The sequence below is a fragment of the Cervus canadensis genome, chromosome 20 (genome assembly GCF_019320065.1).
Source record: "Cervus canadensis isolate Bull #8, Minnesota chromosome 20, ASM1932006v1, whole genome shotgun sequence".
Classification (NCBI taxonomy): Eukaryota; Metazoa; Chordata; class Mammalia; order Artiodactyla; family Cervidae; genus Cervus; species Cervus canadensis.
In genome coordinates this window covers 29911834-29935578 of record NC_057405.1, presented here as the reverse complement: position 1 = coordinate 29935578, position 23745 = coordinate 29911834, and positions in this window count along the sequence as shown.

The window sequence follows — 23745 nt, the reverse complement described above, 5'->3', positions numbered from 1 at the left end:
GGTGTTCTTCATATTTACAAACTTATTTTCTTATTCTCCACTTGTCCTAAAAAAAATGCTACAACTTTAGTGTTTTAAAACATCGTGACCTTTGATTATTGTGCCATCAAGTGAAGTCAGAGATTAGAATACAAAGAATTTACATACAAAATAGAGAGAGCTACTTATTTACAACTTATCTTTTGTCATGATTTTTCACATCATGCGGCCGCTGCTGCTAAGTCGCTTCAGTCATGTCTGACTCTGTGTGACCCCACAGACGGCAGCCCACCAGGCTCCTCTGTCCCTGGGATTCTTCAGGCAAGAATACTGGAGTGGGTTGCCATTTCCTTCTCCAATTTTCACATCATAGTTTTCTTTTCTCCTTTCAAAATGTCATTGGCTTGAAGTTAATAGATCCATAGTTCAAAGGTAGAACACTACCATTTACCATTTAAAGAGAACATTGCTTTTTTTTTTTTCACAGAAATAAGGTGTATTTGTATGTCAGTTTTTCCCAGGAGTCAGACTTGCAAGTCTGTGTAATTTTGGCATTTACTTTAAAAACAGGCATATATAAATGTGAGTACAATCTTCTGTATCACAAAATAAATTTCTGTGTCAGAAAACTGACCATATATAATGAGAAAGCCAGTGAGGTTATATCACTGCCATTTTCCTTAACTGTTACTCCCTGCATTTTCACTGTCCCCAGTGGGGAGTTTTCTATGTGCCATTTCACACATCCGTCAGTTAAATAAGACGTTCAAAGTCAACATTCACATCTTAGGATTAAACTAGGATTTCCAGCGACCCCTGAGAGAGACCTAGTCCCTAGAACTGGGCCAGCTGACAGAGATTGTCTTAACACTCTTCCTAGTATAGTGTGTAAAAGAAAATGTCCATTTCTTCTTATTTGCACATATTTCAAAAGATAGGAGGAAGGAAAAAAGGAGCTAGAAACTCGTTTCAAAACAGCAAACTGGAAATCTATATTACAAGAATGATCTTATAATATTTCTTGTACCTAAAGTGAACAGATGGCGATATAGGGAGCCATTTATGGCAAATGCTTAAAAGAATCTACACATGGCTTGTTCAAATGATGCACAAAGGCATGACTCACATCCTCCCTAACGCTGTGGGAACATTTCACACATTAGCCTCCGACTGGTCATCTCACGTTGGGATGACCGACTGAGATTTCGGGATAGCTCTTGCTCACAAATGTGGTGATGGGACTACGGTGATAAGGCAGCCCACAAAGGGTAGGTCACTTGGTCCAGAGGCGGTGCGCGGGGTATTTTTGTCAACACACCTGGTTGTCTCTTGTAATACTTAAAAGCTTGTGCTTACTCTCAGTTGTGTCTGACTCTTTGCAACCCTATGGACTGTAGCCTGCCAGGCTTTTCTGTCCATGGGATTCTTCAGGCAAGAGTACTGGAGTGGGTTGCCATTTCCTCCACCAAGGGATCTTCCTGGCTCAAGGATCGAACCCATGTCTCTTGCGTTTCCTCATGTTCTAATCCAGTTTGGGAAAGTGAGTATAGATTCACAGCTTGCCCTGTGACTTGCCAGCCCATTCTTGGCTCATTGAATATTCTCCATGTGTTCAACACTAGGCTGGTCTAATTTTGTGGAGAAGCACTTGTGTGGTTCTTCGTCATTTTACCCCAATAGTGCCCAGCTTTAAGGTCCTAGACTCCCCTTTCTTTTCTCCTTTTTCTCAGAGGCTTTCCCACGGAATATAGCATGTTGGGATACTCACACATGGGGAGTTTAGAGCTGGTTGGCCTGAAGGCCCCTAACACTTGGTTGATTTAAAATGCAAGAGCAAGTGTTTGAAATCAGGAAAATGAGTTTAAATGCATTTTTGGCAACCACAAGCAAGTTCCTCTACAAATGTAATCTTACACACCTTTATGTTTCCAGGTAAAAGTTGAAGGGAAAATGCAATTGTTTTCACCCTTTGGTCCATATTTCGTTTATCAGGAGAGCTTTAAAAAGAACTTTGTTTAGACCCTGTCTCAGACTAATTAAATTATGTTATCTGGAGCAAGGCCTGATAGTTTTATTTAAAACATTTTCTCTGGGTAACTCTAATGTGTGACCAGGGTGAGATCCACTGAGAATATGTATACACAGCTCTTATAGCAATGTTTGCACATGCAGGATCTTTGGGTGTGAAGGGGGTCCCTGAATAATATGGAAAGTCAAGTAGATTTGGCCTTTCACAGTTGTGCTTCTTGAAATTTAATGCTCATGTGAATCACCTGGGGACTTGGTTAAAATGCAGATTCTGATTCAGTAGGTCTATGGAGCAGCCTGAGATGATGCATTTCTGACAAGCGGTCAGGTCAGGAAACACCAATGATGCTCATCCATGGACCACACTTTGAGTACAACAGCTTAGTGACAGAGTATCTGTCGTTTCCTAAAGGTGGATATATATATACGTGTGCATATACACACACACACACACACACACACATGTATATCAATGTTAAACTAACAGATGAGAAAATGTATTGTTTTAAAGTACAATGCACTATGTTTTCTTGACTTGTTTATATTGTATTCATGTCTCAGCTTCAGAAGTTGTGAAATACTTCCTCTTACATACTTTCTCCCAGATGCTTCAAATCCTGTCTAACCTAAAACAAACAGCTTACTTCTGGATCTGAATCAGCAAAGCCTGACTCTCAGATTCAGTCCTCTGTTTTTACATGACTTCCAAATAAGGGCTTTGTCTTTTGTTAAAAAAACAGTTAATTAAAAATACAAAGCAAATGATAAAACAACAATTAAAAGAAAAAAATAACAATTGTGAGCATGTGGAAGGCAGCACAATTTACTTGTAATCTGTTTCACTTAGTAAACCCACTTGGATTCCATCTGTTAATACACCCAAATACACATACACACACACCATACATACACACTTATAGCCAGGAAACACACCATGCCCCCTGACCTCTTCCAAGGGAATTGGTATGGATAAAAATGTACATTTAAACTGTTGGATTTGGCAGTATTAAATATAAATGCTTTGACTGTGATGAGTAATGCATGGCAGGAGGTATTTCCCTTTTATGGAAAGTTACTGAGAAATACATATGTCAAAAACTTGGGTACTTGAGACGTATGCCTATTTTTACATGGAGTCAAATTTCAGAGTGAAAAGTAAATTCAGGCAAGTAAGAGGATATTTTCAGGGGTTAGCATTTTTTTCTCATAATATAGATAAAACTTCTAAATTAATACTATATTTTCTCTGTTTCTTAATTGGATGTATTATTAGCAAAGTCCTTCTTTGCCAAGAGTTTCCATTCTTTCCCTCTCCTGTCTCTATCTCCACCTTCCTCCCACCCCCAGAATTCTAAAACATTACCACAAACAACAAAGCCCGGTAAATCCTGGAGACAGAAACTTGGTAGTCACAAAACTGACTTAAAACCAAAACAGTTAGACTAGATATAAAAGAAAAAATTGCTTTCATCAAGTAGCTACCGGAGAAGGCAATGGCACCCCACTCCAGTACTCTTGCCTGGAAAATGACGGAGGAGCCTGGTAGGCTGCAGTCCATGGGGTTGCAAAGAGTCGGACACGACTGAAAAACTTCACTTTCACTTTTCACTTTCATGCATTGGAGAAGGAAATGGCAACCCACTCCAGTGTTCTTGCCTGGAGAATCCCAGGGACGGGGGAGACTGGTGGGCTGCCGTCTATGGGGTCGCACAGAGTCGGACACGACTGAAGTGACTTAGCAGCAGCAGCAGCAAGTAGCTACAATAGTGAGTGTGTAGGGCTGTAGAATCTCCTCTGTTTTGGATAAAAAATATACATATAAATTGGAGAAAATTCTGCTCGAAATAGTTTTTGCCTTCTGTGCTTGATTATCCCTGATGGCTCAGATGGTAAAGAATCTGCCTGCAATGCAGGAGACCCAGGTTCAATACCTGGGTCAGGAAGATCCCCTGGAGAAAGGAATGGCTATCTACTCCAGTGTTTTTCCTGGAAAATTCCATGGACAGAGAAGCGGGTGGGCTATAGTCCATGGGGTCACAAAGAGCCAGACATGACTGAATGACTCACACATACACAGGCACATCCATTTTTAATTGAGACAAAAATATATGACATAGAAACTTTGGTAAATTTGGAATTAGAATCCAGATCCAGGCTGACCTTGGTTCAAATTTCAGGTTTATTACTGGCCAGTTCTCTAACCTTCACCTAACTGACCATTCGTTTCTTCAAGTATTAATGTAAGATGAAAGGTAGTTTCTTCACAGCTTAGTGATGAGGATTAAACAAGCTGCCATGTGGCAGTACTTAGTCCAGAGAGTGCTTAAAAAGTGGTAGTTGTTGACTAGATTCCCTCTGTTCAGACAAGATGAGCCAGGTGTCTATCCAGAGACCATAGAATTTGGAGGCAGAAAAACTGTTTAAACTTCTGTTTTTGTTCCTTATTAGTATGCAATTTGGATCATGCTATTCAATTTCTGCAAATGTCAGTTTTCCTATACCTAAAATAGGGCTAATATGTCCCTCTTGAAAAGATCTTAAGAAGATGGTATTACATAATAATGCAGACATCTGAGACGGTTCTTGGAGCAAGGTGATTGTCAGGGGAATTTCGTATTCTACTCCGTTTGCTTCTTTTTCTGTCTTTAGGAGCTAGGATCTGATATTATTTGCTATTCTTCCAAGTTAGTAAAATCCCTTTTATTGTTAAAAGTGAGATCTGGACAGATTTTTGGTTTGGAACCTGTTTTATTGATACTATCTCAAAATCAATTGTATGCTGAGATTCAAGAGATTCTAGAAAACATACCCTGTTTCCTGCCCAATGTTCATCTATTAAGGACTCACTTCCTTTATTTTAAAATATAAATACTTCTTGAAGTTTTGTCATATTCCATTAGCCATGAGTCCTTTACATCTTAATGTAAATAGGTTTCTTAGTGCCGTGGATGGTTGGAGCCCAGAACATTAAAATGATGTGACTTTTGAATACTAGAGGATAAGAAAAGACTAATTTTGAACTGTGACTCGACTATTTCTAGATAGACAAAAATGAGCTGCAGCATGTCACAAGTGGTCATGTAAGAGCCCCAGGGGAAGAGTGAAATTTAAGAGATTATTTAAAATAAAACTTATCTTTTTAAAATAGTTTTCATTAACAGTGTGCTTGCATTTTATACTGTCTATTTCTGTAAAATATTTGATTATTTTAAATACCACAAGCACTGAAGTTTGCTGGAAGAAAAAATAATTTGGGATGGTAAATACGTCACTGTCCTCAGCTAGAAAAATGCAGCTCTGAGCACAGACAAGCTAACTTGCCGTGTGTCTTAATGTTCACTGTGGGTTTCTCACTAAAGGTGGCCGGCCGGTGTGTCCTTCTAAGAGAAAATACTCTAGCAGACACATAGAGTGTGCTTTCCTGGCCTCGTGGAGGTGCAGTCCCAAGTACCACAAGTATATACTGAGTGGATATTTGTCCACAATAACCCAAACCACTGTCCAGAGGCAATGGAATAATTTTGAAGGTCACTTCGTCTGCATTTAATCAAGTCTGTTTTCATCTTTGACTGCTCGTGTTACTCAGTGGTATTCATAAAACGCAGATATTTGCTATAGCAACAGCCACAGACTAACACTGCAGGGCAGATGGACTGGCCAGATTATTTTCATTCACAAAGGAGATCCCTCCCCTGCCTTTATGAAAAGAGGTCTATGGCCTATCTTAGGTCAAAAGAAGGACCCAAAACAAGGCAGGTAGGAGGGGCAGAGAGAAAATATAATCAAGACTCTCCCAGGTAGCTGACCCACAAACAAGAAGATAATCATAACTGTACAGATTATCCCCAAGGAGTGAGGGTTAGGAGTTTAATGTCAGCTCCCCAGACAAGGGGTCCTGCATCCAGGAAGACGAAACCCCAGAATGTCTGGCTTTGAAGGCCAGCAGGCTTGCATATGGAATCCAGAGGGCTGTAGGACAGAGTCAGCTCTTAAAGGGCACGTGAAATTTCACACACTCTGAGTTCCAGGCAGAGGCAGCAACTTAAAGGGACCTGAGTCAGACACATTTGTTGATCTCAGAGAGGAAGGAGGCCACTGGGATACCCGCTGAAGACAGACATGCTGGCAGCAGCAAATTTGGGATGCTCATTCTAACACAAGGACATTCCATTTTAATGTCCTTCCTCTAGCTAGTTAGAACCAGGGGATTACCTACCTACCAGCAAGCCAGTGACAGTCCTGGCACCCCTGGGTCAGCAGCCAGTCATGCCAGAACCTGGGCCCACCTTTCAGCTTGCTGGCATCAGCTCCGGACCCACCAGTCCCTCAGGAAGCTGTCCCAGGATTCGGCCCCCACCTACCAGTGGGCTAGCAGCCATTGAATGAGGCAGGTCCTGAGAGCGGGCTAGCCAGGGGCTCACACATGCACAGCAGTTGGCTCTGTGACTATAGAAAGGTGCCTGCAGTCCGGATAGAGGGCACCCCTAGAGGACATAACTCCAGTGACTAACGGGAAGTGAGGTTCTGGGCCCTACCGAGCACCTTCTACATACGGCCACTTCTCCAAGATTAGGAAAGGTAGCTTGTCTACCAAATACACTGAAATAAACAAAGAGAATTAGACAAAATGAGGTGACAGAGGAATACGTTCCAAACAGAAGAATAAGACAAAACTTCACGTGAAGAACTAAGCAAAGTAGAGATAAGCAATCTATCCAATAAAGAGTTGGATGATCTCTCTATGATCTCTTTATGATCTCTTCTATGAGCTCTTTATGAGTTCTCTTCATGATCTCTTAAGGTAATGATCATAAAGATGCACAATGAACTCAGGGAAGAATTGATGAATACAGTGTGAAGTTTAACAAAGATTTAGAAACTATAAAGAAGAATCAAACAGCTGAAGAATACATTATCCAAAATTAAAAATACACTAGAAGGAAACAGTAGTAAATCAGATGATGCCAAGAAATGGATCATTAAAGACAGTCAAAAGTACCCAAGTTTGAAAAGAAAAAATAATTTAAAAAAATAAAGATAATTTAAGAGACTTCTAGGACAATATCAAGCATATTAACATTCACTTTCTAGAGGTCCCAATAGAAGAAAGAGAAAGGAGGTGGTGAACTTATTTGAAGAAATAATAGTTGAAAACATACTTAATCTGCGAAAGGAAACAGTTACCTATGCCTGAGAAGCACAGAGTCCCAAGCAAGATGAACCTAGCATCCACACTAAGATACATTATAATCAAAATGGCAAAAATTAAATATAAAGGGGAAATCCTAAAAGGACTAACAGAAAGGTAACAAGTTACATACAAGGGAATTCCCCAAAGACAGGTAGTCAATTTTAAGGAGAAATCTGCATGCCAGAATGGTGTAGCACAAAGCATTCTAAGTGGTGAAAAAGAAAACAAATCTACAAACAAGAATATTATCCATCCAGGCCATTATTCAGATTGGAAAGACAGATAAAGGATTTTACAGGCAAGAAAAATATACAAGAGCTCAGTACCACTAAGCTGGCATTATAAGAAATGTTCAAATAATTTTTCTAAACTGAGAAGCCCACAACTAGAAATATGAAAATTACAAAAAATACTCATAAAGGCAAGCATATAGTAAAGTAGTAGATCAACCACTCATAAAGCTATTAGTCAGACAGAAGTTATAAGACAAAAATAGTAAAATCATCTGTATCGACAGTAAGTAAAGGTATACACCAAACAAAAAATGTGAAATAATGATGTCAATACATTAAGCAGGGAGATAATAAAAATGAAGGGTACTTAGAATGTTTATGAACTTAAAATAATCATAAATATATATATATATATACATATACACACACACACATATATATATATATATATTATACATGAACCTCATGGTGACCATCAATCAAAACTATTTAACAGATATACATAGTACAAAGAAAAGAATCTAAACATAAAACAAAACACACATCAAGTCATTATTTTGCTTTCTGCAAAATAAGAAGAAACGAACAGAAAAGAACTATAAAGTAAAGCAAAAATCAATGAACAAAATGGCAATAAGTACATACCTATCAATAATTATTTTATTTTATTTTTTTAATAATTATTTTAAATATAAATGTACTAATGCTCTAATCAAAAGATTAGTTGAGGTGGCTGAGTTGATTAAACAACAACAACAATGAGACTAATGTATATACTGCTTACAAGAGACTCACTTCAGATCTAAAGACACACATAGACCAAAAGTGAGAGGATGAAAAAGTATTCATGTAAATAGAAATGAAAAAAACAACAACAAAAAAACTAGAGTAGTGATACTTATATCAGACAAAATAGACTATTTTCAAGATTTGAACACAGTTTATTGGGAAAAGTTCATATTGAAAACTGCCAGTCCTCATTTGTATAACTTATAAAAATAATACTTTGGTATATAAAATGAATTGGTTTTACATATCAAATTATTATGTAAGTACAAATGGCAAAAACATCCATATATTTGCCATTCAGATAAATTTCACATTCCTGACTTCTCCTATGGCATGTCTTGTATCAGGTTTAAAAAATCTCTTTGCCAAGGAGAACCAGGTTTTTAATTAAGTTTATGCTTACAGTTGCAGTCTATCAGAAGTTGTGTCTATAGAGCCTACTCAAAACTAAAATGAATAAATTCAAGGCATTTCTTCTCTTTAGTCTGTTTTAATATAACTTTTTGATAGAAACCAGCCACTAATGCTTTATTCAACAATCTTATCATACCAATCAGTCAAGATGAATTAGACCAGTCCATCTCATCTACATATATATATATACACATGTATATCCATATATGTATATATATGTGTATGTACATGTATATACATGTATACATATACATATATGCATGTCCATACTTGTCTACATATACACATATACATACATATATGTATACACAAAACAGTACTGATTTATTAATATAGAATTTTCCCTCATCCCAGCTCTATAAATCACTTTAAAAGAAAACCTTATCTTAAAGTTTTACTACTTAAAGTGTAGTCGCTCGGTTGTGTCCGACTCTTTGCAACCCTGTAGACTGTAGCCCACCAGGCTCCTTTGTCCATGGGATTCTCCAAGCAAGAATACTGGAGTGGGTTGCCATGTCCTTCTCCAGGGGATCTTCCTGGCTCAGGGGTCGAACCTGGGTCTCCCACATCACAGACGGATGCTTTACCCTCTGAGCCACTTAAGGTGGCCTTCATATTTTGCAATAGGCTTTGGTCATGAAAAATATACTCTTCTCAATGCCATATCAACTTGACATGCTCAGAAAAAGAATCAATTATTAACATTATTAATTAGAAACTCACAAATAATGCATAATAAAGAAATTATTTTGCTTCTTTAAATGGCTGGAGGTTTGGAAACTATTTATTTTTTTCACTTCTTTTAGCATATTGTGCCACAAACAATTTTTTACTAATATCCTTCTCTTTTCTTTAGTGCTTAATAGAGTCAGTCTGTTCCATCTGGGAAAAACAATCTCTGAAGCCTTCTTATTTTTACCTTATAAAATGGTATGATTAATACTCATATTCTTCTACAAATATTGTATAACTTGTATAGATAGTTATAAGAAAATATTGGCAAATTATATATAATTAGTTAAAAGATATCTTATTTAGCTCTATAAAACAAACATGTAAAATATGGATATAAAATTATAACAGCATTTAAGAAACATTTCCTTTTAAATTATTTTAGCATTTTGAATAATTGTATGAACATTGTCATAAAAGGATGTCACAAAAGCTCAAATTTTTTTTTTTTTTTTACAAAAGCTCAAATTTTTCTGAGGAAAACAACTTGTCTGCAATCCATCTCAGGAGCAGTGATTTTCTTCTGTTTATTTCCCATCTTTGGTAGATTTGAAGAAATACCTTGGCTTTGCCTTTTTGCCACCCTGCTGACACTCATGGGCATCTCTCCAGTCATGTCTGATTGCCATGCACTCCTCTCTTTTGAAGTCCACTGTCATGATATTTTCCTATGGCTTGGCCTGTTTTATGTATGTGTATATATATATATATATATAAAACACACACATATATAACACATATATGTATATATATAACACATATGTGTGTGTGTGTATATATATATATATATATATATATATATATATAAATATATACACACAAATATATTTGTTACATTCCATCCCAAAGCAGCATAATACACATTCTTTTCAAGGGCGCTTGGAATATTCTCTAGTATAGATCACATGCTAGGCCACAAAGCATGTCTCAGTAAATTTAAGGAGACTGAAATCGTAGGAAACCTCCTTTCTGACCGCAACAGCATAAGACCAGATATTAAAAACAAGAAAAAGTGGGAAAAACAAACACGTGGAATCAAAACAGTGTGCTACTGAGCAACCAGTGGGTCACTGAAGAATCAAAAAGGAATTTTAAAAAAATGCCTTGAGATAAATAAAAATGGAAGCACAATGTTCAAAAATCTATAGTTATCAAAAGCAGCTCTAAGAGGAAAACTATAGTGAAACAACTATAGTGAAACTAACTATTTCCTGTTACCTCAGGAAACAACAAAAATCTTAGATAAATATTAAATTTATACCTAAAATTAAACAAGTAAAGGATGAATAAAGCAAAGCCTAAAGTTAGTAGAAGAAAGAAAGTTAAATTGATCAGAGTGGAAATAAAGAGACTAAATAAACAGAAGAAAAAACCATTGAAATTAAGAGCTGATTCTTTGAAAATATGAACAAAATTAATAAAGCTTTAGACAGAGTCATCAAGAAAAGGGAGGACCCAAATAAATAAAATCAGAAATGAAACAGAAGCTATAACTGACACTACAGAAATACAAAGGATAAAAGATACTACTACAAATAATTAATGCTTATAAGTTGAACAACCTAGGAAAATGAATGGATTCCTAGAAACAAACAATTTCCCAAGACTGAATAAAGAAGAAATGAAGACTATAAGTAGAATGATTACCAGTCAATTACGTTGAATCAAATGTTTGCTAACTAACCAAAGTCCAGGGACAGAGGGCTTCATGAAATAAATTCTGCCCAAACATTTACAGAAGAGTTTACAATTCTTCTTCTTAAATTGTTCTAGAATATTAGAGAAGAATTGCCTCTAAACTAATTTTACAAAGGCAGCATCACCCTGATACTGAAACAGATAAAAACAAAAAAAAAAAAAAAAAAGCAAGCAAAAACAGACCAATATCACTGATGAATATTGATGCAAAAATCAACAAAATATTAGCAAACCAAATTTAACAACACATGAAAAGGCTCATACACTATGATCAGGTGGAATTTATTCCAGAGATCCAAGGATGATTCAATATTCACAAATCAATTAATTCAACACACTGGAATAACCAAAGGAAGGCTAAAAGTCACATAATAATCTCAGTAGATGCAGCAAAGTTTTTGACAGAATTACACATCCATTTATGATAAAATAACAAAAGAATGGGTAATGAGGGAACATATCTTAACACAATAAAGGCCACATATGATGAACCCACAGCTAATACCATGTTCAATGTTGAAAAGCGGAAAGCATTTTCTGTAAGATCAGGGGGAAAATAAGGATGTCCATTCTTATCACTTGTTTTCAACAGTACTGAATGTTTGTTCTAGCCACAGTAATCAGACACAAAAAATATGAAAAGAAATTCTAACTGGAAAGGACTACATAAAACACCACTGTTTGCAGATAACATGATACTGTATATAGAAAATCTTAAAGACACCACCAAAAAACTATTAGGAAAAATAAACATTTCAGTAAAGTTGCAAGATACAAGATTAATATATAGAAATTGGTTGTGTTTCTTTACACTAACAATGATTATATAGAGAAATTTAGAAAACAACCCCATTTATAATAGTATCAAAAGAATAAAATGCCTGAATAAATTTAACCAAGGATGTGAGAGACCTGTGCTTTGAAAACTATAAGACATTGTCAAAACAAATGAAAATGGACACAGATGGAAGCATATATTGTGTTATGGATTGGAAGAATTAGTATTATTAAAATGACCATAGGCAACATACAGATTCAATATAATCCCTATCAAAATATCATGAAGTAGAACAAATACTTCTAAATTTTTATGGGAACACAAAAGACCCCAAACAGCCAAAGCAATCTTGAGAAAGAATGAAGCTAGAGGTATCATGCTCCCTGATTTAAAACAATGCTCCAAAGCTATAGTAAATTAAAACAGTATGGTGCTGGCATAGAGCAAACACATAAATCAATAGGACATATTGAAGAGACTAGAAATGAACCCGTACATGTATAAGTAATTAATTTATGACAAAGAATGCAATAATACACATTGGGGAAAAGACAGATCTTTACATAAATGATGTTGGGAAAACTGTTCAGCTACATGCAAAAGAATCAATCTGGACCACTTTCTCATACTATATACAGAAACAAACTAAAAATGGATTAACAACTTAAATGTAAGACCTAAATCCATAAAACTCCCAGGAGAAAACATTGGCAGTATGTGATTTGATAATTGTGTTAGCAATACTTGTTTGGATATGTCTCTTTTGGTAAGGAAAAAAAAAAAAACCCAAAAATACATAAATGAGATGTCACTAAGCTAAAAAAATATTTGTAGAGTAAAGGAAACTATCAACAAAACAACAAGGCCACTGACTGAATGGAAGAAGATATCAACAAGTGAAATAGCTGATAAGAAATTAATACCCAAATATATAAAGAAGTCATACAACTCAATATCAAAAAGTCAAACAACCCTATTAAAAATGGGCTGGGGACTTGAATAGACATTTTTTTGTAAAGAAGACATACAGCTTGCCAACACCCACATGAAAGGATGCTCAACATCACTCATCATCAGGGAAATGCAAATCAAAGTCACAATGAACTACAACCTCACAAAAAAGACATTAGATGGTTATCAACAAAAAGACAAGAAATAACAAGTGTTGGCAGAGATATGGAGAAAAGGGTGACCTTGTATACTGTTAGTCAAAATGTAAATTGGTACGATCACAATGGAAAACAGTATAGAGGTTTATTCAAAAAAATAAAACTATCATATAATCCAGCAATTCCATTTTGGGATATCTTTCTGAAGAAAACAAAAACACTAAATTGAGAAGATATATTCACCCTTATATTCAGGGCTTTCCAGGTGGTTCAGTGGTAAAGAATTCACCTGCTAAGCAGGAGTTTGATCGCTGGATTGGGAAGATCTCCTGGAGAAGGAAACAGAAACCTACTCTAGTGTTCTTGCTTGGGAAATCCCATTGACAGAGAAGTATGGCAGGCTACAGTCCATGGGGTCTCAAAAGAGTTGGACAGGACTTAACAACCAAACAATAACAATTCACCCTTATGTTCATTGCAGTGTTACTGCAGTTCGGTTAGCTCAGTTCAGTCACTACCAAGTTGTGTCCAACTCTTTGCGACCCCATGGACTGCAGCATGCCAGGCCTCCCTGTCCATCACCAACTCCCAGAGCTTGTTCAAACTCATGTCCATTGAGTCTGTGATGCCATCCAACCATCTCATGCCCTGTTGTCCCCTTCTCCTGCCCTCAATCTTTCCCAGCATCAGGGTCTTTTCAAATGAGTCAACTCTTTGCATCAGGTAGCCAAAGTATTGGAGTTTCAGCTTCAGGGTCAGTCCTTCCAATGAATATGCAGGACTGATTTCCTTTAGGGTTTACTGGTTTGGTCTCCTTGCAGTCCAAAGGACTCTTAAGAATCTTCTTCAACACCGCAGTTCAAAAGCATCAATTCTTTGGCACTCAGCTTTCTTTATGGTCCAATTCTCACAACAATACATGACTACTGGAAAAACCATAGCTTTGACTAGATGGACCTTTGTTGGCAAAGTAATGTCTCTGCTTTTTAACATGCTGTCTAGGTTGGTCATAGCTTTTCTTCCAAGGATCAAGTGTCTTTTAATTTCATGGCTGCAGTCACCATCTGTAGTGATTTTGGAGCACAAGAAAACAAAATCTGTCACTGTTTCCATTGTTTCTCCATCTATTTGCCATGAAGTGATGGGACAGGATGCCATGATCTTAGTTTTTTGAATGTTGAGTTTTAAGCCAACTTTTTCACTCTCCTCTTTCACTTTCATCAATAGGTTCTCTAATTCCTCTTTGCTTTCTGCCATAAGGGTGGTGTCATCTGCATATCTGAGCTTCTTTTTATTTCTCCCGGTGATCCTGATACTAGCTTGTACTTCATCCAGCCTGGCATTTTGTATGATGTACTCTGCATATAAGCTAAACAAGCAGGGTGACAACATACAGCCTTGACATACTCCTTTCCCAATGTTGAACCAGTCTGTTTTTCCAGTATTACTTACAATAGCCAAAATACGGAAGCAACCTATGTCCACTGATAAAAAGGTTGTATGTGTGCGTATATACACATATATTAACATTTTTATTAGATTCTTTATGAGACCCCTCAGAAAGTTAAGAATAATTATTAATGAAGAGCAAGACAATATAGGGTTATTGAAAAATGTGATTGAAATGTCAATCCTCTTGTCCTCATCCTTTAAGTCCCAGTTCACTGGCCTTTACCTTTGAGAAACTGCTTTTGATTCTTCCAGATAGAGATATTTTTCTTGCATTTATGCTGTGTTTGCAGCATTTCTACAATATACCATGAAGATGCTGCTGCTGCATGTCTACAAATGGGTTTTCAGGAGTGTTCAACAGCATATAAGGAGAGTATAATGTGAACTTGATCTGTACATTCTTCCTTTCTTGGAGGTTTCCATGTTCATCATGAATTCTAGGACCTGGCACCATGCTTCACACTTTGCAGGAACTACTTAAGTGATCAGTAAGTGAATGTGTGAGGAATGAATAAATGAATTAATGTTTCACCTTGCAGGGTAATGCTTTGAAAAATATTTTTTCAACCACATGGTTTCCTAAAAGTCTTTTAGTTAAAAGCATACAACTGAAAAATAAATCTGTTACTTTAAAAAGAGAATCTGCCTATCTGTTCTTAATAAGATACTGTGAGATGCTGAATCATCAAAAAAGACTAAACTATATTACTTACTCAGGAAAAAAAAATGTACTAATACATTCTAAGAAGATTTTCAGCATCAAAGGTCACAATGAAAAGTCATGGTATTTTAAGAGCACAATGTTTAGCACCAAGAAGCAAAGTTAACCTCCTTTTCTCCTCTCTCTGCCCCATTGCACTTCTATTGTCATTAAATGATTTAAATATAAATTTCCAAACATTGGCCCTTTATGGGATCATTGTTTTCCATCTTGAAATGCCTACTGCACTTTTGCACTGGATGGCGAAGGAAGATTTTTCTGAAGGTATGAGGTTATGATGAACTAAATGAGCCTTCAGGGAAGGAAGCCTAAGGCTGTCAGGAGGGATGGTTGGCAGGACCCAGGGTGGGAGAGCTGGTCCTCCCAGAAGGAAGGCGTTATTCTGGCTCTTGGCTGGTCAGTGCTTCCCACTGTCCCTGACATTCAATGGGAACTGTGGTGACGACGGACCTGGTGGAACTCTTGGCTGCAGCCATATGGGTTGAAAGTTCATGGGTCCAGAGGTAGAAACAGTAAAATTTTACAGGCATGTGACCTGGCCCCAAAAGATAGGGGTTCCTAATCCCTGTTCTTTGTAATATAGTCCTTATATTCTTTAAGATCTGAGTGACAAACATAAGTACCTCAAGTATCTTCTTTTACTCATCTGCAAAATAAACAATTTTTAAATTAGAATGCAAAATTGCCATTTGTTAGGCACATTTATGTCAACAGAGGCCAAGCTTTCATGCAAGATTAGGATATTCTTTTCAAAGGATTTAGGCATTAATACAATAACAACAACAACAGATTTTGGTAGCCTAAATAATTAATTAAAATTTGTGGTTTGCATTGATTGAATTCATGGGATAAGTGCACATTTCTCTTCTTTCTGCTCTCATGGACCCACAGCACAATCTTTGAACAAATGTTAAATGATGGGAAATTTTTGTTTATTGTGTAATTCAATAGCCCAGTGTTAGAGCTGCTTATTAGGTGATTGTAAGATGCAATGACAAGGAAAATTACAAGTTTCTTGTTCTGACTGGCACAAACAATGGAATTAATTACTGTTGACTCTCAATTATACAGAAGTATGAAATTGCTGTGCAAGTATCAAGCTGAAGTTTTTTTCTTAAGGGGAAACAATGAGCAGGGGGGAAAGAAAATGATTTTGACAGAAGATTACATTTATTGTGACAAGCCTTATCACTCCAATATCAAGTTGGTTTCTTGGGGCTGAGTGAGGAGAAGAAGAGAGAGTACAGAGGTGAGAACCAATAAGAAAAGCAGTGTGCTGGGAGCAGCAATATTTCCGATCATTTATCATTGACACTCCCAAATGAGTGTTTAAGAATTAAATTATCTTGTCATTTCCCTAAGGACTGAAGTTATGAGTAATGGAAAAAGAAACCAAATTCACACCCTCCTCTCTGTAAAATCGACCTGCTATCTAAGCAAGTGAAGTCCATATCTTGGCTGGTTCTAATTAAATACAGGATTGTTTTATTACTTCTTAAGCTCCCTCCCTGTCACATATATCGGCTCTCACTGAAAACATCAGAAGAAATTGATGCCTGGAGTTTCTGGTTTCAAATACTGCTCTCTGTAAACAATATGCATGCCATTTCTAAATACATGGGTATCCTGATAAACAACGGGTATATTTTGGTACCACGAGACATTTTTTGGAATTGTGGGTATATAAAAATCTCAATTTCTCCATTCCAAGACAAGTGCCAGAATTTCTTCAGTACTAAGTGAGGCACTATGCTGATGGTTTTATATACATCATCTTACTGAGTCTCAAGAACACTGAAATGGTACTGCTATGTTTATTGACAGCCCCATTTACAGCTGTATCTCCTAGTGTACCTGATGCCCAGATATAGTAAATGTCCTAGTCCTTGGAAAACAGTTGCCATTTTCCAGGTCCACATATTTGCTACTCCCTCTACTGATATTGGACTTGGGAATGTCTACTCATCTTCCAAGATGCAGATCAAACTGCAATATTTCTGTTTGGTGCTCTTATACAGAACTGATACCCTTTTATCTCATCCCAACTTACAAAAGGCCTCTGATTCCATTATATTGTATTTTTACTAACATGTCTATATTTTAAGTGGATTTAACATTTTTAAGGACCTGGATTGTTATTTATTCATCTTTGTAGCTCCATGGCCTTAGCAGAGGTTCTAACCTATAAAAGAATTTCTATAAATGTTCACTAAATTGTTAAATGGTTATGGTTAATTTCATAGATTTACTAATGTTTCTGCATTAACATCTAGGTTTATCCTGAGAAGTGACACATTTTTTGTATCTGTATTATTCCTGATTATTTGTTGTTTAGTTGCCAAGTTGTTTCTACTCTTTATAACACTGTGGCCTGTGGCCTGACAGTCTCTTCTGTCCATGGGATTTTCCTGGCAAGAATCTTGAAATGGGTTGACATTTCCTACTCCAGGGGATCTTCCTGACCCAGGGATCAAACCTGCCTCTGCTCTGCCTCCTGCATTGGCAGGGGGATACTTTACCACTGTGCCACCTGGGAAACATTCCTCATTATAAGTATGCTTAAATATTTTGTTCATGTCTGGGAGGAAAAAAGGTTTTATTTTGTGCATGTGAAGGGGGAATTCTTTAACAAACTAATTAAAAAGGCACACACTCCTGTTAGGTAGACACTTACTCTTCACATTGCCCCATTTCCACAAAGACTTGATGAGAATTTCCAGGTTTAAAGAAATTCACAATATCAATATAAGAAGCTGTGTGGCATGCAGGGAAAACAGAATTTAGAACTCAAAGAACATGGCTTTGAATCATAAAATTTCCTTTGAGTAAATGAATGACTTTGGGGAACTCAATTTTGTTTAGAATCTATATTTACTTACAGAATCCTTGTAAGGTTTAAGAAGTACTTACCAAGTCATTGTTTTTTCCAGTTACTGGGTACCCAGAAGTGAATCAAACTGCCCAATCCCTGTCATCATGGAGCTGACATTCTGGAGGGGGATTGAGACAATAGTCAAGTAAGTATAAAACAAGAAGTAGTAGTAATACTGGGAAGAAAACTGAATGGTACACAGCAGTGTGCTCTTTTAGTGAGGCCTGCCAAGGAAGTCCTCTTTAATAAGGGGGCATTTGAAAAGACACTGTAGGGGAGTAAGAGTGTGGGCCAAACCGGTACATATGGGGAGGAGAGCTCAGGCCTGTGAGGTCAGCTGTTATCATTCTTTGAATATTTGCTTTGAATGTCCCCAAACTTGGAAGACATATTAGTAATGACAATGGTCTCAATGGAAGAAAGTGTGCACAAAAAAAGAAACTATCCCCAGACATTTTCCCACTTCAGAGCACCCTTCCAATAGACCTGCTGGCCTCATTGGGTTGTTGCCATTGAAATTCAAGACACTTGCCTTTCCCCAGTAACGTTAGATTGTCCAATTGCTAACACATTTACATGTTCCCATGTGTACTTTTGTAGTAGGAAACGGCAACCCATTCTAGTATCCTTGCTTAAAAAATTCCATGGGCAGGGGACCCTGGCAGGCTACAGTCTGTGGGTTGCAAAGAGTCAGACAAAACTGAGCACACACAATTATTTGTACTTAAAAAAAAATTAATTTAGAGCTCAAATTTGCTTTCATAGTTTCTTGAAGTTTGTGCCTTTTTCCTATAAATATTGGCTAAACTGGTGAATGCTTTGTACATATATATATATATATATATATATATATATATATATATATACAGTGAGAAGCAATGAGAAAAGTAAATGTACAGACAGTTAATACTAAAAATTAGCTTTAAGAACTCCCTAGCAGTGCAATGGTTAGGACTCCAAACCTTTACTGCCTAGGACATGGGTTTAATCCCTGGGAAGGTAAGATCCCACAAACCTTCTAATGCAGTCAGATAAATAAAATTATCTTTGATCTTATAAGATGGTGGAGTAGAAGGACATGCTCTTATCTGCTCCTAAAAGAGCTCAAAAATTGCTGCTCGCTGCTGAACAACCATCAACAGGAGAATGCTGGATCCCACCACAAAAAGATACTCCACTTCCAAGGGCAAAGGATAGCCTCAACAAGATAGTTCAGTTCAGTCAGTTCAGTTCAGCTGCTCAGTCATGTCTGACTCTTTGCGACACCATGAATCACAGCACACCAGGCCTCCCAGTCCATCACCAAGTCCCAGAGTCTACCCAAACCCATGTCCATTGAGTTGGTGATGCCACCCAGCCATCTTATCCTCTGTCATCCCCTTCTCCTCCTGCCCCCAATCCTTCCCAGCATCAGGGTCTTTTCCAGTGAGTCAACTCTTCGCGTGAGGTGGCCAAAGTACTGCAGTTGCAGCTTCAGCATCAGTCCTTCCAATGAACACCCAGGACTGATCTCCTTTAGGATAGACTGGTAGGATCTCCTTGCAGTCCAAGGAACTCTCGAGTCTTCTCCAACACCACAGTTCAAAAGCATCAAAGCTTTCTTCACAGTTCAACTCTCACATCCATACATGACCACTGGAAAAACCATAGTCTTGACTAGATGCACCTTTCTTGTCAAAGTAATGTCTTTGCTTTTAAATAAGCTTTCTAGGTTAGTCATAGCTTTCCTTCCAAGGAGTAAGCATCTTTTAATTTCATGGCTGCAATCACCATCTGCAGTGATTTTGGAGCCCCCCAAAATAAAGTCTGACACTGTTTCCACTGTCTCCACATTTATTTCCCATGAAGTGTTGGGACCAGATGCCTTGATCTTAGTTTTCTGAATGTTGAGCTTTAAGCCAATTTTTTCACTCTCCTTTTTCACTTTCATCAAGAAGCTTTTTAGTTTCTCTTCACTTTCTGCCATAAGGGTGGTGTCGTCTGCATATCTGAGGTTATTGATATTTCTCCCAACAATCTTGATTCCAGCTTGTGCTTCCTCCAGCCCAGCATTTCTCATGATGTAGTCTGCATATAAGTTAAATAAGCAGGGTAACAAGATACAGCCTTGATGTACCCCTTTTCCTATTTGGAACAAGTCTGTTGTTCCATGTCCAGTTATAACTGTTTCTTCCAGACCTGCATATAAGTTTCTCAAGAGGCAGGTCAGGTGGTCTAGTATGTGCATCTCTTTCAGAATTTTCCACAGTTTATTGTGATCCACACAGTTGAAGGCTTTGGCATAGTCAATAAAGCAGGAATAGATGTTTTTCTGGAACTCTTTTGCTTTTTCGATATCCAATGGATGTTGGCAATTTGATCTCTGGTTCCTCTGCCTTTTCTAAAGCCAGCTTGAACATCTGGAAGTTCACAGTTCATGTATTGCTGAAGCCTGGCTTGGAGAATTTTGAGCATTACCTTACCAGCGTGTGAGACGAGTGCAATTGTGCGGTAGTTTGAGCATTCTTTGGCATTGCCTTTCTTTGGGAAAAAAGTGACCTTTTCCAGTCCTGTGGCCACTGTTGAGTTTTCCAAATTTGCTGGCATATTGAGTGCAGCACTTTCACAGCATCATCTTTCAGAATTTGAAATAGCTCAACTGGAATTCCATCACCTCCACTAGCTTTGTTCGTAGTGATGTTTTCTAAAGCCCACTTCACTTCACATTTCAGGATGTTTGGCTCTAGGTGAGTGATCACACCGTTGTGATTATCTGGATTGTGAAGATCTTTTTTGTACAGTTCTTCTGTGTATTCTTGTCACCTCTTCTTAATATCTTCTACTTCTGTTAGGTCCATACCATTTCTGTCCTTTATCGAGCCCATCTTTGCATGAAATGTTCCCTTGGTATCTCTAATTTTCTTGGAGAGATCTCTAGTCTTTCCCATTCTGTTGTTTTCCTCTATTTCTTTGCATTGATCCCTGGGGAAGGCTTTTTTTTATCTCTCTTTGCTATTCTTTGGAACTCTGCATTCAGATGGGAATATGTTTCCTTTTCTCCTTCACTTTTCACTTCTCTTCTTTTCACAGCTATTTGTGAGTCCTCCTCAGACAGCCATTTTGCTTTTCTGCATTTCTTTTCCATGGGGATGGTCTTGATCCCTGTCTCCTGTTCAATGTCATGAACCTCCATTCATAGTTCATCAGGCACTTTGTCTATCAGGTCTAGTCCCTTAAATCTATTTCTCACGTCCACTGTATAATCATAAGAGATTTGATTTAGGTCATACCCGAATGGTCTACTGGTTATTCCTACCTTCTTCAATTTAAGTCTGAATTTGGCAATAAGGAGTTCATGATCTGAGCCACAGTCAGCTCCAGGTCTTGTTTTTGCTGACTATATAGAGTTTCTCCATCTTTGACTGCAAAGAATATAATCAATCTGATTTCAGTGTTGACCATCTGGTGATGTCCATGTGTAGAGTCGTCCCTTGTGTTGTTGGAAGAGGATGTTTGCTATTACCAGTGCGTTCTCATGGCAATACTCTATTAGCCTTTGCCCTGCTTCATTCTGTACTCCAAGGTCAAATTTGCCTGTTACTCTAGGTGTTTCCTGGCTACCTACTTTTGCATTCCAGTCCCCTATAATGAAAAGGACATCTTTTTTGGGTGTTAGTTCTAAAAGGTCTTGTAGGTCTTCATAGAATCATTCAATTTCAGCTTCTTCAGCGTTGCTGGTTGTGGCATAGGCTTGAATTACCGTGATATTGAAGGTTTGCCTTGGAAATGAACAGAGATCATTCTGTCATTTTTGAGTGGAGAGGTCTGACAGAATGTGGTCCACTGGAGAAGGGAATGGCAAACCACTTCAGAATTCTTGCCTTGAGAAGCCCATGAACAGTATGAAAAGGCAAAAAGATAGGATACTGAAAGATGAACTCCCCAATATGCTACTGGAGATCAGTGGAGAAATAACTCCAGAAAGAATGAAGGGATGGAGCCAAAGCAAAAACAATAGCCAGTTTTGGATGGGACTGGTGATAGAAGCAAGGTCCGATGCTGTAAAGAGCAATATTGCATAGGAACCTGGAATGTTAGGTCCATGAATCAAGGCAAATTGGAAGTGGTCAAACAGGAGATGACAAGAGTAAACATTGACATTCTAGGAATCAGCAAACTAAGATGGACTGGAATGGGTGGATTTAACTCAGATGACCTGAGTCATCAGGTCATCAACTCATTGTATCTACTACTGTGGGCAGGAATCCCTTAGCAGAAATGGAGTAGCCATCACGGTCAACAAAATATTCCGAAATGCAGTACTTGGATGCAACCTCAACAAGATAGTAGGAGGGGCCAAATCATGTTTAGAATCAAACCCCATACCCACCAGACCCTCAGAGGGCTCAAACAAAACCTTGTGTGCACCAGGACCCAGAGACCGAACAGAGACTGATCCAGACCTGCCTTTGAGTGTTTCAGCATCTCCTGTGGAGGCATGGGTATCAGTGGCTTGCTGCAGGGACAGAGGCTCTGGCTGCAACACACCTGGGAGGCACCACGTGTGGCATAAATCTTCTTGGAGGAGATCACCATTGGCTGCCTCATAGAACCACTGGGCAGATGACCCATAAAACAGAAGAACAATTATACCAAAGAAGTTCTTGCACTGTTATGTAAGTTCTAGGACCCATAGCAGATTTCCCAACCTGGGGATCTGGCAAACTGACTGATCTGGGAAATTCTCCAGGGAATTTGACTTTGGAGGTCAGTGGGATTTGATTACAGAACTTCCACAGGAGTGGAGAAACAGACTCTTGGAGGGCACAGACAAAACCTTGTGTATACTAGGAGTCAGGAGAAAGGATCAGTGTCCCCATAAGAGACTGAGCCAGACTTGCCTGTGAGTGCCAGGAGTCTCCAGCTGATGTGTGTGTTGACAGTGGCTTACCATGGTGTCAGGGGCACTGAATACAATTGTGCTGGCATAAGTTCTTTTGAAGGACATCACCATTACTGCAATTGCCCCTAACATAGTTTGGCCTCAAGCCAAACAAAAGGGAGGGAACACAGCCACACCCATCAACAGGAAATTGGATTAAAGATTTACTGAGCAAGACTCCTCCTATCAGAACAAGACCCAGATTCCTCCACAGCCAGTCCCTCCCATTAAGAAGCTTCCACAAGCCTCTTATGTTTATCCATAAGAGGGAAGACAGAATGAAAACCACAGTCACAGAAAACTAGCCAAACTGATCACATGGATTACAGCCTTGTCTAAGTCAATGAAACTATGAGCCATGCCCTGTAGAGCCACCCAAGACAGACAGGTCATAGTGGAGGGTTCTGACAAAACATGGTTCACTGGAGAAAGGAAGGCAAACCACTTCAGTATGCTTGCCTTGAGAACCCTACGAACAGTATGAAAAGGCAAAAAAGATAGGACACTGAAAGATGAACTCCCCAGGTCAGTTGGTGCCCAATATGCTACTGTAAAAGAGTGGAGAAATACTTCAGAAAGAATGAAGAGATGGAGCCAAAGCAAAAGCAACACCCAGTTGTGGATGTGACTGGTGATGGAAGCAAAGTCCCATGTTGTAAAGAGCAATATTGCATAGGAACCTGGAATTTTAGGTCCATGAATCAAGGAAAATTGGAAGTAGTCAAACAGGAGATGGCAAGTGTGAACCCTGACATTTTAGGAATCAGTGAACCAAAATGGGCTGGAAAGGACAAATCTAATTCAGACGATTATTATATCTATTATTGT